Source organism: Mandrillus leucophaeus, unplaced genomic scaffold (genome assembly GCF_000951045.1).
Source record: "Mandrillus leucophaeus isolate KB7577 unplaced genomic scaffold, Mleu.le_1.0 Scaffold217, whole genome shotgun sequence".
In the NCBI taxonomy this organism is placed as follows: Eukaryota; Metazoa; Chordata; class Mammalia; order Primates; family Cercopithecidae; genus Mandrillus; species Mandrillus leucophaeus.
In genome coordinates, this window is record NW_012102221.1 from 872,635 (window position 1) to 887,418 (window position 14,784).

Sequence of the window (14,784 nt, forward strand, 5' to 3'; positions counted from 1 at the left end):
GCCTCTTTTCACTTGCTGTGATCTGGACTGGCTGCTCTCGGCTTTAGCTGTGTGCTGTTATCTGTGGCTGTGTTCCTAATTTCCTAACTCGGATATATCGTATTCTAGCACAGTCTTCCGTTTTCCTAGTTACTTTCTGTTTTCCTGTGCCATAGCTGATAGGAACTTTTAAAGGAAGTGTGAATTAAAAGCAGTGCACCTGTAGAACAAAGTATTAACAAAATTTCAAGGTTGAACATTATTTTTTCTTTAAAATTTATCAGGCCTTGTTGTTCTATTGACTTTTAGCAAGAAAAAAAAAAAAAAAGGTTTGTGTTGATCCATCAGCGCTATTCAGATTCTCATTCTTTTGTATGTGATTTATGGTTTTTATGGAAAATTTTAGATGCTTCTCTTTAGTGCTGATGCTTTTAAATTTTATATGCCTTAAATGAGTCATTTTCATTTTTTATCCTGGCCATTAAAAAGGATTTTGAGGACTCAACTCTTTTAGTTTGGGGAAATTTTCTTGTATTAGTGCTTTTATAACTTTTTCTCCAGGTTTTTTCTGTCTCCCCACTCTTGTGCCATTTTTTCTAGAAAGTGAAATTTCTTGCAATGATTCTCCATGTCTTGTATTTTTCCTTGTTCTTTTTTTTTTTTTGACAGATTTCCTAAACTTTTCCTGTTGCATTAGAATTTTTGACTATCATAATTTTTTCTTAATTTTCAAGGACTTTTTAAATTGTTCTAGTTGTCACTGTTTTCTAATTGTTCATTTTTCATGGCATTCCTGTTGTTATCAGTACAGTTTGTTTTAATTTTTCTGATAATTTATACTCATTTTTTTCAGTTTTCTTCTGCTTCCTGAATTATCTCTGTCCCCACATTTTGCTTTATTATTGACTTACTCTTTCATCATGGGATAATTTTTCACATATCTGCTGGTCCTTGGATACTAAGATGCTGATTGGAAACTGGGTTGTTTTCGGGAACTCACTCCAGGAAACTCAGGAGGGAGCCGCTCTTTTTCTTTATGTAACCCCTAATGCCAGTATCTGCAGGTCTTTTCTCTGAAGACATCTTTGGATGTCTCCTGAGGAAAAGAATTTGAAACTTTGCCTGGAAAAGAGATGTAGTCTGAAATTGGAATATCCTCCATGGTGACAAATCCTTATCTTTGGGAAGCAGATTTATCTTTTGATAATAACCAGAGGTTATTTAATCAAATTTGATAAATTGAGCATATAGTAATTAAACAAAAAAAAAGTATGGCTTAACTATAAAATAATGGAACTGACTGACGTGCATAACTCAAACCTACCGTTATATACCTGCTCAGTGGTGCTGGGTTGGAAACTGTGGGACTGCTTGCCATCTGCTTCTGCGGCTACAAGTCACTAGTGGGAGAAGGAAGACAGCAGGTGGAGAAAAGGGAAGCACTCAAGTCAATACAGCCACAGCAGCATTTGGTTTAGTAGTTGACATACCTTTTCTTCCACACTCCAGAACCATTCTTATCATCTCCAGCTCAGAGATAACAAGCACCAGTGAGGTAGCACCGCCCCTCAGAAATCTGAGTCCCAGCTCTGTGGGGTCTCTCCCTGACTCCTACAAAGAAAAGTCCACTTCTCAGGGGTCTGGGTCACAGCTCTGCTGGGCCTAGTTTCCGAGGTTGTAGGTGGTGATAAACCCATTCTTTTTCCTTTGTTCCAGTCCTGGGGGTGTAACCTAAGCATCCTCTTTCCACCTTTTTGCCTTTTCAGGTCTCCAATAGCCTTGGAAACCATTCTTTCTACTAAAATGCTGGTGTGGTTTCTCTTTTCATGGTGGGACTTGAACCGAGATACTCCTGAACTGATCTTAGAACAAGTGCAAAAGACAATAAATGAATTGTGAATAATGACAGCATCACTTGACTAGTACAGAAGAGAAAAGTGAGTGTAGCGTTTTAAACTGTAGGGACCACGTGTGCATCTTGGCTCAGCTACTTGCTATGATGGGAGACTAAGAGCTTTGAACATCTGTTTCCACAAAGCTAAAGTAGGGATATTACCTATTTTCTTAGGCAATTAGCAGCAAGAAATGAGACGATAGATATTAAACACTTAAAACAGTGCCTGGCATATAATAAGTGTTCAATAAATTGTATTTAACATGTTAAACATAAAAGATTACTAAGTGAGAGTGGACATACGTATTTATCTTGATTAAAAACTCACCAGTTCATGTTCCCGCTCCATGTGTATTTCCTGTGAAAGTTTTAACAGGACCCGTGTCACTGTTAGTGTTCAAAAGTTTTACTTTGTGAACTTTTGGAAAGTTTAGCATTGTGATCGAATTCTGAATTAAGTGATTGAATTACTAGGGTCTGTCTAGTAAAGCCTCATTCTCATGTGCAATAGCTTCCTGTCACTTCTGTGCTTCTGTCTTCTCCTGTCTTCTCCAGTCTTCTCCTGTCTTGCATTTCAATTAATTTCCTTTCTTTTCATTAACTTCCCTTTTCTCTGTGAGGCATTTGTATTTTTAAACACTTAATCTGTGTCCAGGATTGAATTAGCAAGTATAAATTATGCTACTTATTGATAACTTCTTTGCATGTTATATTTATTTCAAATAATTCTTTTGTGCAATTCACTGCAATAAACCAATGCCCCGAATCTCTGGCACATTTGATCCAGTCACCCTTGACAGCCCCTATCATGTGTTTTCTCACAAGGATGAATAAACTGCATCATATGATAATATTTTTATTTTTGAGGCATTTCAACATTTTAAAAGTTTTAAAAGGATACATATTATGAGCTTCAGTCCTCACAACAAACCTATTCTGGAATTACGCATATTTTACAAAAATAGATGCAGTGCAGCCGGGCGTGGTGGCTCACGCCTGTAATCCCAGCACTTTGGGAGGCCAAGGCGGATGGATCACCTGAGGTCAGGAGATTGAGGCTAGCCTGATCAACATGGTGAAACCCCGTCTCTACTAAATACAAAAAAATTCTCCGGGTGTGGTGGTGCATGTCTGTAATCCCAGCTACTTGGGAGGTTGAGGCAGGTGAACTGCTTGAACCCGGGAGGTAGAGGTTGCAGTGAGCCTAGATCGTGCCATTGCACTCCAGCCTGGGCAACAAGAACAAAACTCGGTCCAAAAAAAAAGAAGTCGATGCAGTGGCATTTTAAGTGCCCTCCTCAAGGTTGGATGTTTTCACTGGTAAAGTCAGGAAACGCGCTGAAGTCTTCCTTATTACCGCATAATGTCATTAGACTCTCTGCTCCATGATCACGCTTAAGGTTATGTGAATATGAAGTGTCTTTCCATGGCTATAAAAATTATCAAAGAGATAGTTGAACCATTTTATTTGTGTCCAGTTTCTTTCAGTTTATAAAGTGCTTCAAAGGGATACACTACATTTACTATTACATCTTGTTGTCAGTCTGAGGGTTGAAGTTGGCGAAACAGCATTCTTGAATTCTGTGAGACTTTTCTCATGTTGATTGGGAGGATTTGTATGTGCATGTGTGTGTGTGTGTGTGTGTGCTCATGCATGTTGTGGTTTGGCTCGGGGTTCATGGATAGTGAGGGTTGAGAAGCTCTGTGTTAGAGCATTGCCAAATGGGTGCTTGCAATTTCCTTACCTAAAAATATTTTCAAACTAGGGTATTTCTCTGCCTAAAATTAGTTAAAATAATCTTGAGTGAAGTTAGAGAAACCAGTTTATGTAAAAATAATTTCAGACACACACACCTATCTTAGTATTTAATCTGCTTTAATATTGCTATCATATAAGGGCTTCAGAGCAAATTTCCAAGATCACATGTTCATTAAAATGATTTATTCTACTAATTTTTTCTTTTTTTTTTTTTTTTTGAGACTGAGTCTTGCTCTGTTGCTGAGGCTGGAGTGCAGTGATGTGACCTCGGCTGACTGCAACCTCTGCCTCCCCGGTTCAAGCGATTCTCCTGCCTCAGCCTCCTGAGTAGCTGGGACCACAAGCGTGTGCCACCATACCCGGTTAATCTTTTATATTTTTAGTAGAGATGGGGTTTCACCATATTAGCCAGGATGGTCTTGATCTCCTGACTTCATGATCCAAAGTGCTTGGCCTTCCTAAGTGCTGGGATTACAGGCGTGAGCCACTGCGCTCAGCACGTTTTATCATTTCTTTAAAGAGCAAAATTAACAACAATATTAATAGGATAATATAATGCCATTTGTGAAGCAGTGCATTACAGTGTGTCTTAATCCATTTGTTCTACTGTAAAGAAATACCTGCACTAGATAACTTCTAAGCAACAGAAATTTATTTCTCACTGTTCTGGAGGCTGGGAAGTTCAAGTTCAAGGCACCAGCAGGTTTGGTGTTTGGTTTGGTCCTGGTTTCTGTTTCGAGGATGGCACCTCCAATGCTGTGTCCTCACAAGGCAAAAGGCAAAAGGGCAAAAATAGGCCTCGCTAGTTATCTTCAGCTTTTGTATGAGGTCACCAATTCATGAGAGTGGAGCTTTCTTAGCTTAATTACTTCCCAAAGGCCCAAACTCTTAATATAGTTGCTTTGAGGATTAAGCTTCGATATGAATTTTGTAGGGGGCACAAACATTTAACCTGTAGCATTCTGCTCCTGACCCTCCCCTCAAATGTGTGTCCTTCTTATGTAAAAAATACACGAATTTCATCCTAATAACCCCGAAGTCTTAACTCATGCCAGATTCAACTTTAAAGTCTAAATTCAAATCTCAACTAGATCAGATATGGGTGAGACTCAAGGTACAATTCATCCTGAGGCAATTTGCTCTTCAACTGTGAGCCTGTAAAGTTAAACAGTTGTATGCTTCCAAAACACAATCCTAAGCAAGTCCAAAATGCAACATGTCAAACAATACTCAATCTTGAGGCTTGGGAATAATCTTTGATTCTATGCCCTGCATGCTGGACACACTAGAACAGAGTTTGGAGCTCCAAGTCACTGAGGGACCCCACCTCCACCGATTTGCTTGGTGTGGCCCACACAGCAGCTTTCAGGGGATAGAGTCAGGTGCCTGCAGCTCTCATAGGCTGGTGTTGCTTTACTGGTGCCTCCACAGTTATGGTGTCTTGGAGGTGACCCCATCTCCACAGCTCCCCCAGACATTGCCCTAATGGGAGCTCTCTATGGTGGCCTTGACTCCATGGCTGTGCTGGGCATTGCCCTCGTGGGGGGCTGTCTGCAGTGGGCTTGCCTGTGAGTGTAGTGTTTTAAACTGTAGCCTTTGAAGTTTAAAACACTGGGCCCCACAGGTCTCTGAGCCATTCTTTGAAATCTAGGTAGAGGTATCCATGCCTCCATGGTTCTTGCAATCTGTGTGCTTGTAGACTTGGCACCATGGAGGTGTCACCATTTATTGCTTGTGCCCTCTGAAGCAGCAGCCTGAACCACACCTGGGCCCACTGGAGCCACAGCTGGGGTGGCCAAGGAGCACTGTACTGAAATGCAAGGAACATAGACTTGAGGCAACCCTAGTCAGTGAGGCCACACCGGGCCTTTCTTTTGAAACAGTTCAACCGTCAAGGCCCTGGCATTCTGGGCCTATGATGGGTAGGGCAGCCACAAATAATTCAGACATGCTTTGGGGCAATTATTCCATTGTTCTGATGAATAGTGCTTGGCCTTCTTCTACCCATACTAACCTCTTTATCAAATGCTCCCTTAGCCACACCCTTGGTGTTTTCTCCCAAACACGCTTTTTTATTTTTTACCATCTGGCTGTGCCAAGAATTTTCAAATCTTTAAGTTCTGTTTCCCTTTTGATTATAGATTTCAGCAATGATAAGATTTCAGGTTTCTTTTTTCTTGCACTTTACTATAAGCAGTCAAGAGAAGCTATACAACACCCTCAATGCTTTGTTTACATATTTCGTTCACGAAATGTTCTAGTTCATCACTTTTAAGTTGTGCCTTTCATAAAACACTAGGACACAGACACAATTCAGCCACGTTCTTTGCCATTTTATAACTAAGATGCTTTTCCTCCAGTTTCCCATAAGACATTCCTCATCTCAACCTAAGAACACATCAGAACAGCCTCACTGTCCACATTTCTACCAGCATTCTCACCATGACCACGTATGTAATATCTAAGAAGATTGAGGCTCTGTCTACTGCACTTCTCTTCTGAACCAGAATCACCCTTAATGCACTGTTCACAGCAATCTAATCTTTTTCTAGCATGCATGTCCAAATTCTTCCAGGCTCTACCCATTACTCAGTTTCAAAGACACTTTCACATTCTGAGGTATTTTTATAGCGACACCCATTTCTGGTGATACCAATTTGTCTTAGGTTTTGTGCTGTTATAAAAAAATACCACAGGGTGAGTAATTTATAAACAATAGAAATGGATTTCTTATAGTTCTGAAAACCGAGAAGTCCAAGATGAAGGGGCTGGCAGGTTCGCTGTCTAGTGAGGGCGCTGTCTTTGCTCCCAGGATGGCGCCTTGTATGTTGCATTCTCCAGAGGACCAAACACTGTATCTTCACGTGCCAGAAGGGAGGGAAAGGCAAAAACGTACAAAAGAGGGCTAGTTAGTTCTCTCCAGCCCTTTCCTCGTGAGGGCGGAGGCCTCATGGTCTGATTATTTCCTAAGCGCCAGCCTTTTGATACAGTTGCATTGCGAATTAAGTTTCAACATGAATTTTGGAGGAGATACAATACCGCTTTATTGTAAGTGAGGTAGAGAAGTATCACTTTATTGTAAGTTAAACAAGTTAGGCTAGAGTCTTGTCTCTGTAATTTCTTAGTTTTTGCCTCTTGGAAGCCACTTGCTTTCTAGTATCTTATCACATTCGTAAAATGAGATGAATCAACGAAGTAGAGTTTAAATATCTACCAATATCAATTCTCTAATTTCAGAAGTTTTAAAAATATATGTCTTTCAGCTACCGAATGAGTTCAAAGACATGCATAGTCGTAACCACCAAAACTCCATTACAAGTTGCAGGACATAGAAATCAGCATATTCCAAAATAAGCAGCACTTAGATGTGGCAACAGCAAGCAATCTACAAAAGAAATCAAGAAAGTAATCCCATTTACAATAGCTACGAAGAATATAAAATACCTAGGAATCAACTTAACCAAAGATATGAAAGATATGTACAAGGAAAACTATCGAACGCTGATAAAAGAAACGGTAGAGGACGCAAAATAATGAAAGGATATGTCATGCCCTTGCACCGAAAGAATTAGTATTTTTAAAATGACAACACTACCCAAAAATGTAGAGCTTCAACGGAATCCCCGTGAAAATACCGATGACATCCTTCAAAAAAACAGAAAAAACAATCCTAAAATTTATATGGAACTACAAAAGAACCAAACTGAAGGCATCACACAATTTGTCTTCAAAATATACCACGAAGTTGTAGTAACCAAATCAGTGTAGTACTGGCATAAAAGCAGACACATAGATCAATAGAACAGAGTAGAGAACCCAAATGTAAGTCCAGGTATTTACAGCAAACCCATTTTTGACAGTGGTGCCAAGAAGACACAATGGGGAAAGGCAAGTCTCTTCCATACGGTCCTGGGAAAACTAAATATCCATATGCAGAATAATGAAACTAGACTCCTGGCTCTTGCCATATACAAAAATCAAATTAAAATGGATTGAAGACTTAAATTTAATATCTGAAATCATATAACTACTGAGGAAAACATGGGGAAATGCTACAGAACGTAGGTCCGGGGAAATATTTTTTTGTGTGAGATTTCCAAAAACACAGGCAACCAAAGCAAAAATAGACAAATCAGATAACATTAAGCTAAAAACTTCTGCACAGCAAAGGAAACAATAAAAAAGTGAAGAGACAACCCACAGAATGAGAGAAAATATTTACAAACTATCAATCTGACAGGAATTAATAACCAGAATATAGAAACTCAAACAACTCAATAGTAAGAAAATAAATAATCTGATTTTTAAAATGGGCAAAAGATCTGAATAGACATTTATCAAAACAAGACATGCAAATGATCAACAGGTATATGAAAAAATGCTCAACATCACTCATTGTCAAAGAATTGCTAATCAAAACTACAATGAGTTACTCCAACTAAAACACCTTTTATCAAAAACACAGGTAATAATAAATGCTGCTGAGGATGTGGAGAAAGGGGAACCCCCGTATGCTGCTGGTGGGAATGGAAATTAATAAAACCACTATGGAGAACAGTATGGAGGTTCCTAAACAAACGAAAAATAGAACTACCATATGATCCAGCAATTCCACTACTGGGTATATACCCTAAAGAAACAAAATCGGAATATTGAAGAGACATCTGCATTCCTGTATTTACTGCACCATTATTCACAATAGCCAAGATATGGGATCAACCTAAGTGTCCATCATTGGATGAACAGATAAAGAAAATGTGATATATATATAAATTATATATGATTTATATATATTATATATATGTTATATATAACATGAATATAGTCAAATGAATAGATTCTAATTTATCTCTATGTATTTTATATTACATAAAATATATATTGTTTGTGTGCGTGTGTGTGTATATATATATACAGTTCTATCTATCCATATATGTATTTACACACAAATTAGCCCAATCAGATTAGCTAAAGTGAGGTCCTTTGAATTCTGACAAATAAGCAAGGGGTTTAACCTGTTCCCTTGATCTGTCAGTCCAGAGTCTATTTACAGAGCTGTTATTACTGGTTTTTGCTTAGAGAGGAATAAAGAAATAACCTTTTTTTTTACGTTTTGATGTTAAATAAATGTAGGATAAATGTATACATAGCATTCTGTATATATATATATGTATACACTGCTATATGCCAGATGAACTGATGACTTTTCCACGTATGGAAGAATTTCTTAAGATCACGTTTAACTAGCAATTTCCCTCCCTTTCTTTCCCTAACTGCATGCTTGAATATAGGTAATACACATATAAAGTATCTGTGATATATATACATTTTAATATTTAATATAAATTAAATATTTAAATAAGTTAAATCATTTGTTTACTTTAAATTACTTTAAAAATTATTCTATTAAACATCAATAGAATATCATGCTTTCGTAAGAGTTAATATAATAGACTGTTACACTGTGACAAATGTCATCTTTGTGGCAGGGCTAACAGAATAGAGCCACATCAAAAGGTAGAATAAACAAGTTTAGTTAATATAATAACCTACATAATCAGAAAGAAAATTTTTTATTCTGAATTATTCACACCTTTTATCTAAGTATTATTTTGATACGGACATTTTGAATACTCTTTTTTGCAAACAGGAATTGAAGACTCCAAAAGGGGTCAGAAAGGACATAAATTAGGATCAGTGGCCCCAATTTGGTCTATTCCCGGTGGTCCATGCAGAATAATCAGATGTGATAAAAAAGAGAATTCAATAGAGAGCTCTGAACTCATATGTACAGAACAAGATAAAACTCCCTTTAGACCACCGTATTAGTTTACTCTCAAGTTCTTAAATCACTTTGGTAGAACTGCTTGACGTCAATATCAAATCAAATGCATTTATGAACACTATCTGTTTGTTCAGCTTGCTTCCAATCTATTTCTTCTTATATCTTTACTAGCCCTAATTACACACAATTAAAAGCTTTAAGCAATGACAGAATACATTGTCATGCTTTTAAGATACCTTATTTATTTGTATTTGGAAAACTTAAAACTAGATATGTTAAAATATGATTTGTTTCTTGATAAAATTTTGTGTAACTAGAGGTATGGTTGAAGTACTTTGCTGTAAAATATCCCAAAACTGCACTTTAAATATTCTTTGTTTAAAAATACTATTTCTGCATAATTTTTTATAATAATTCTTTTGCTTTTTAAAATATTTTGTCATGTTCTTGTCTCATATAATATGGATAGAGACTGATTTCTTAAACACATGACAGTTAATTTAATTGCTAATACTTCTTGATAAAAGTCAATGCCCAATTAAATTCCACATATACCCTGAAAATAACATCTTCATAATTTCTTTCTAGTCATAACATCTCAATTCTCTACTACAAGATTTTTTGGTTAATGTTTTGTACTTAACCCAAGGTTAATGTTACTACCTTTGCCACTAAATGTAGGCTAAATGTTATGATCTTAAATGTACTAGAAAGCAGCTAACTGAGCCAAAATACAAGTTTGAATTCCACCATAAGGACTTGAATTTTGTGTTGTTCTAATTTGTATTCAGGCTCAAAGTTTCCAAAGAGGGCAAGATAAGTATTATATGAAAAAGACGATTATTGAAAAGCAGACTAAGAATGCTTCTAGACTTTTAAAGTAAGCTGATTTCTTTCTTCTCAATTGTATTAGAAATCATTTGTGTGAAAGATTTCTGTATCCCAACAGTCAAGGGAAGAAGGAGGAGGAGAAAGAAAATCGTGGAAAAATAACTTAGAACATTTAGTAGGAGGAAGGTTCCTCTGAGAAAACTGTGTGTAAAGTGCAAGACCGCGCAGGAAGAAAAAGTCACAGAGAGCGTCCCGGGAAGACTGGAAACTTGGAGTCTGAGAAATTGCTAGCAGGTCTGCAGCAACCTCAGCTCTTGCCTCCACAGAAGAAAGAATACGACTGAGGGGCGTAAGACAGAGACAGAAACCGAGGCAAGTTTTGGAGCAGGAGTGAGAGTTGATTAAAAAGCTTCAGAGCAGGCACGACAGGAAGCAAAGCTCACTTGGAAGGCTGACGTGCACCGTGTGACGCTGGCCGGAGGGATGACGTGCACCGTGTGACGCTGGCCGGAGGGATGACGTGCACCGTGTGACGCTGGCCGGAGGGATGACGTGCACCTGTCTCTTATACACATCTAGATGTGTATAAGAGACAGGTGTGACGCTGGCCGGAGGGATGACGTGCACCGTGTGACGCTGGCCGGAGGGATGACGTGCACCGTGTGACGCTGGCCGGAGGGATGACGTGCACAGTGTGACGCTGGCGTGCTTCCGGGGTCTTGCGTCTCTTCTTCCTGATTCTGTCCTTGGGGTGGGCTGTCTGCCTGCGCAGTGGCCGGCCAGCACTTGGAGGGGCCACACGTGCAGCGTGTTTACCGAAGCTGTCTGCCTGTGCAGTGGCCGGCCAGCACTTGCCGGGGCCACACGTGCAGCGTGTTTACCGGAGCTGTATGCACGCTCATTTGAGGCGTTCTTCCTGTACCAGTCAAACGTCCCTGCAAGGTCATCTGCCAGGTAAACGCCGCCATTTTGCCTCTTAATGCGCATGCTTGAGCTCACTTGCCCACCTCCTGAGACCTTCCTTACTGGGAAGCTGATCACCAGTTTCAGGTGTTTTCATCTGCTGGGAGGAGACTGCCTTTCCATGGCCTTGGCTGTAACCAATTATTTTTTTAGAGAGACAGTTTTACAACTGCCTGACCATCATCTGATGGGAACCTGACATTTCTGTTGGGATGGAGGGGCTCTCTTGCCCTGCTCATGTAGGCCCATCTACTGTAACAAAGTTGTTTAAAAGATATTTTGAGAAGTGTATCAAGAAAAAACAGCAAGAATTACTTTCTGTAGAGCAAGTTTTCTGTGTGTTTGGATGACAGTGGAGGAGGACAAGCATCGTGCTACAGATCTTGGCAGCATCCCAGGCCCAAGGGGTGATGGTATCATGCTGCACGCCATCACCACTCAAGACTCCCTTTGTTACCAGTATTTCCTCCTTGTCTCCCAATATATCACCGTGGCAATTGTTGAATTTCTTATTACAGAAAGCCAGGCTTGCATAAATATTATATGTTGCTATTATTGGCAGACACACTGTCAGTTTTTTAGGAAATATGGAAATTCTGTAATTTGAGGTGATTCATTATTTATCTTTTTTCTAATTTTAATGAATATAAGTATCTCTTATTCATTAAAAGTAAAACAACAAAAATATTCATCTAGCCATTATCCTTCTGACTGATCAGTCCCATTAGTCTAACGATCCAAGCAGGGCACCAGACAGCACCTTAATTCTTCAGAGAACATCATCACAGAAATTATTTGCTTCTGGAAATCATTAATTTCATTTTATGGATGTGAGGATTTTTTTTCTAGATTGAAGTAGATTAACATTCTTTTCATTCATCTCATTCAAGGAATTCTTAATAATAAAGCAGAACTAAATGGCACATATTAAACATCAATTATTGAATCTCGGAAGGAGATAGTTCCAAGGCAAGTTTGCAGAGTAAATGGAGAGTGGTTCTTTGATCTCATTGTAGGAGAGACAATAGGGTATTTTGTTTTATTTGCCAGTAACGTTTTATTTGTTTTATTTGCCAGTGAACAGAGGTTCACTGTTTAGGGAACCTCTGGGGATTGACACCTGTGCCCAGGTCTCACTGTTTTGGGAGCCACCTGGTGCTCTATGAAGCCACTACTAGGTGGACTTTACAGCATCCAATCACTCCCAACTAAATCCTACGTTCTTGTACTGACATTTTGATGATTAAGGAAGGAAAACTTCTAAAGATGGCTTGGTGATGAGAAAGTATTTCATGTGGTTGTAAATAAAGTACACAATTTTTAAATAAGTGATCTTTAGTTCTTCAATTGTTCTTACTTACCGTATGTACCATATATAAAGCAATCTTTTTTTCTCAAAAATTTCCTTCATAAAAGAGGGCTATCCTTGTCCTTAAGAGGCCTCTTGGGTAATACATCAGGTAAAATTACCATTTCTACACAGATTCTTTGGTTTCTGAGAACTCAGAAGAACAAAGTGCTAAACCCTAACATCCAAGTAGAATCTTCAAAGACAGTAGTGCCTGGATCTCTTGATTTGTGCCTCCTCTCCGCAGACTCATTTTACACAGGGATTAATCTGGCTCCATGAGTATCAGGGCACATTTCTCTTATTCTATATTCTTTTTCACATAGCATTTTTCTAATTTTTTTTGGTATTTTCAATCAACTTAGAAGTAAAAACTATGTGCTGTGGAAAATTAAATAACGTATCTAGCATCATCGTTATGATGATAACAATAGTGTTGTCAGTGAAGCGTGTGGAGTTTGAGAGTAGAAAACAGCAACATTCCTAAAAGAATCTTTAATTTTCTAGAGCTGTGTTATCTGGTTCAGTAGCCACTAGCCACACCAACCAATTTAAACTTAAATTAGTTAAGATTAAATTATTTACAAATTCAGTTCCTTGGTTGTACTAGCCATATTTCAAGTGGGCACACATGCCCACTAGCCGCATGTGACCGGTGGCTCCCGTATTAGAGTAGATGTGGAACATTTCCGTCATCGCAGAAGGTTCTCCCAAACAATGCTGTTCCAGAATATGTAATTTTAAATGTCTGGGTTACTGAAATGATTAATACTGTCAATTGACATTTGACACTTTCATTTAAAGGCTTCTATTTCAAGTTGATCAAAACAGTTTGTGATATAATGGGGAATTATCTTACATTTAAAGATCATTTTATATTTGGGTACAGATGGTAATAGATTTGAAATATGTTGACTCTATTTATTTTAAGTCAATGCCGTAAATACTCAGTGCGGTTTGTTAATTTGGGGACTTGGCTAATATTGACAATACATTTTGAAAATAAAGTATTAAAGTCACTGATTCTAAGGTAGCAAATATAAGATTTTATATTTAATGAAAGCTTCACAACTTTCATAATCCCTGATTTCATTTCGTCATGACATTTACTAGCATATGCTTCTATTTTACAAAAGATTCCGGGGCACCAAATGACGTGTTATATGACAATGTAATATAGAATAGTAAAATTTCTATTTAAGAAAGAGCAAGAATTGTATTCCCTTTAAAATATTTTTTCCCCAAACCTGGTAAGCAACCTTTGTAGAATTAGAGGCTTACCAGCTGATACAGAGCACAGCTCTTAATGAAGTTTAGAGAAAAAAAAAAAAAATCTGTGACTGGTTTCTAAATTTAAAAATACCGACCTGCCTAGTATTCTACTTAGAAGTCTAGGAGGTTTTTTGCAAGTAAATGTCTTTGGGTATGTGGATTTTTAAAGGAATGCTATCAACAGCCTTTCACTGCCACTAAATTTTGACTTACTATTTGTGTGAAAAGTACCATGATTAATTTTCAGGGTTCTCACTATCTCCCTCAGAATCTTAACCATTTAGCTGCATTTCTCTCCCCCACTTTCTAAATTTAGAAAGGACAAAATTTGCCCAGTGAAATCTTCAGAGAGAACAGTCTTCACTGCTTAAGTCATGAGCAACTCCTCCTCAGGTTCCACTCAGAGGTGTGGGAGAGAGAAGGCTGAGGAAGAAGTAACATTTCACGTTCTCGTGCAGGCACAATGAGGGCACTCTAAAGATGCATATTCATTGATCTAATATTAACTGAGCCCCAGCCATCGCACCGTGCACTGTGTAGGCTCCACCTGAAACAGTCAACTAGCAGAAGGTTTCCATAAGCCCTTGGAATTACTGTCAAGTGAGGGAGGGAGACAATTTAATTGTCCTGTGAACACAATTCAAATAAATTCATTAAATGACTTCCTTTTAAAAATACTTATTGAAAATATTTTAAAGGACACGCAATTCTTGCTCTTTCTTAAATAGAAATTTTATTATTGTATGCCCCATTCTTCTAGATTCTGAGATATAGCAATAAACAAGACAGAAAGCATCCTTCCCTCACTGAACATAAGTTCTAGCAAGGAGAAGCAAGCATATGCAACAATCAAACAAATAAACAAACAAAAGGTAAAGTTTGGAGAAGGGTTATGAAAGAAATGATCTCTGGATGGATGAGAGGATGTTACAGAGGCTTCTGACTTAGTTGGA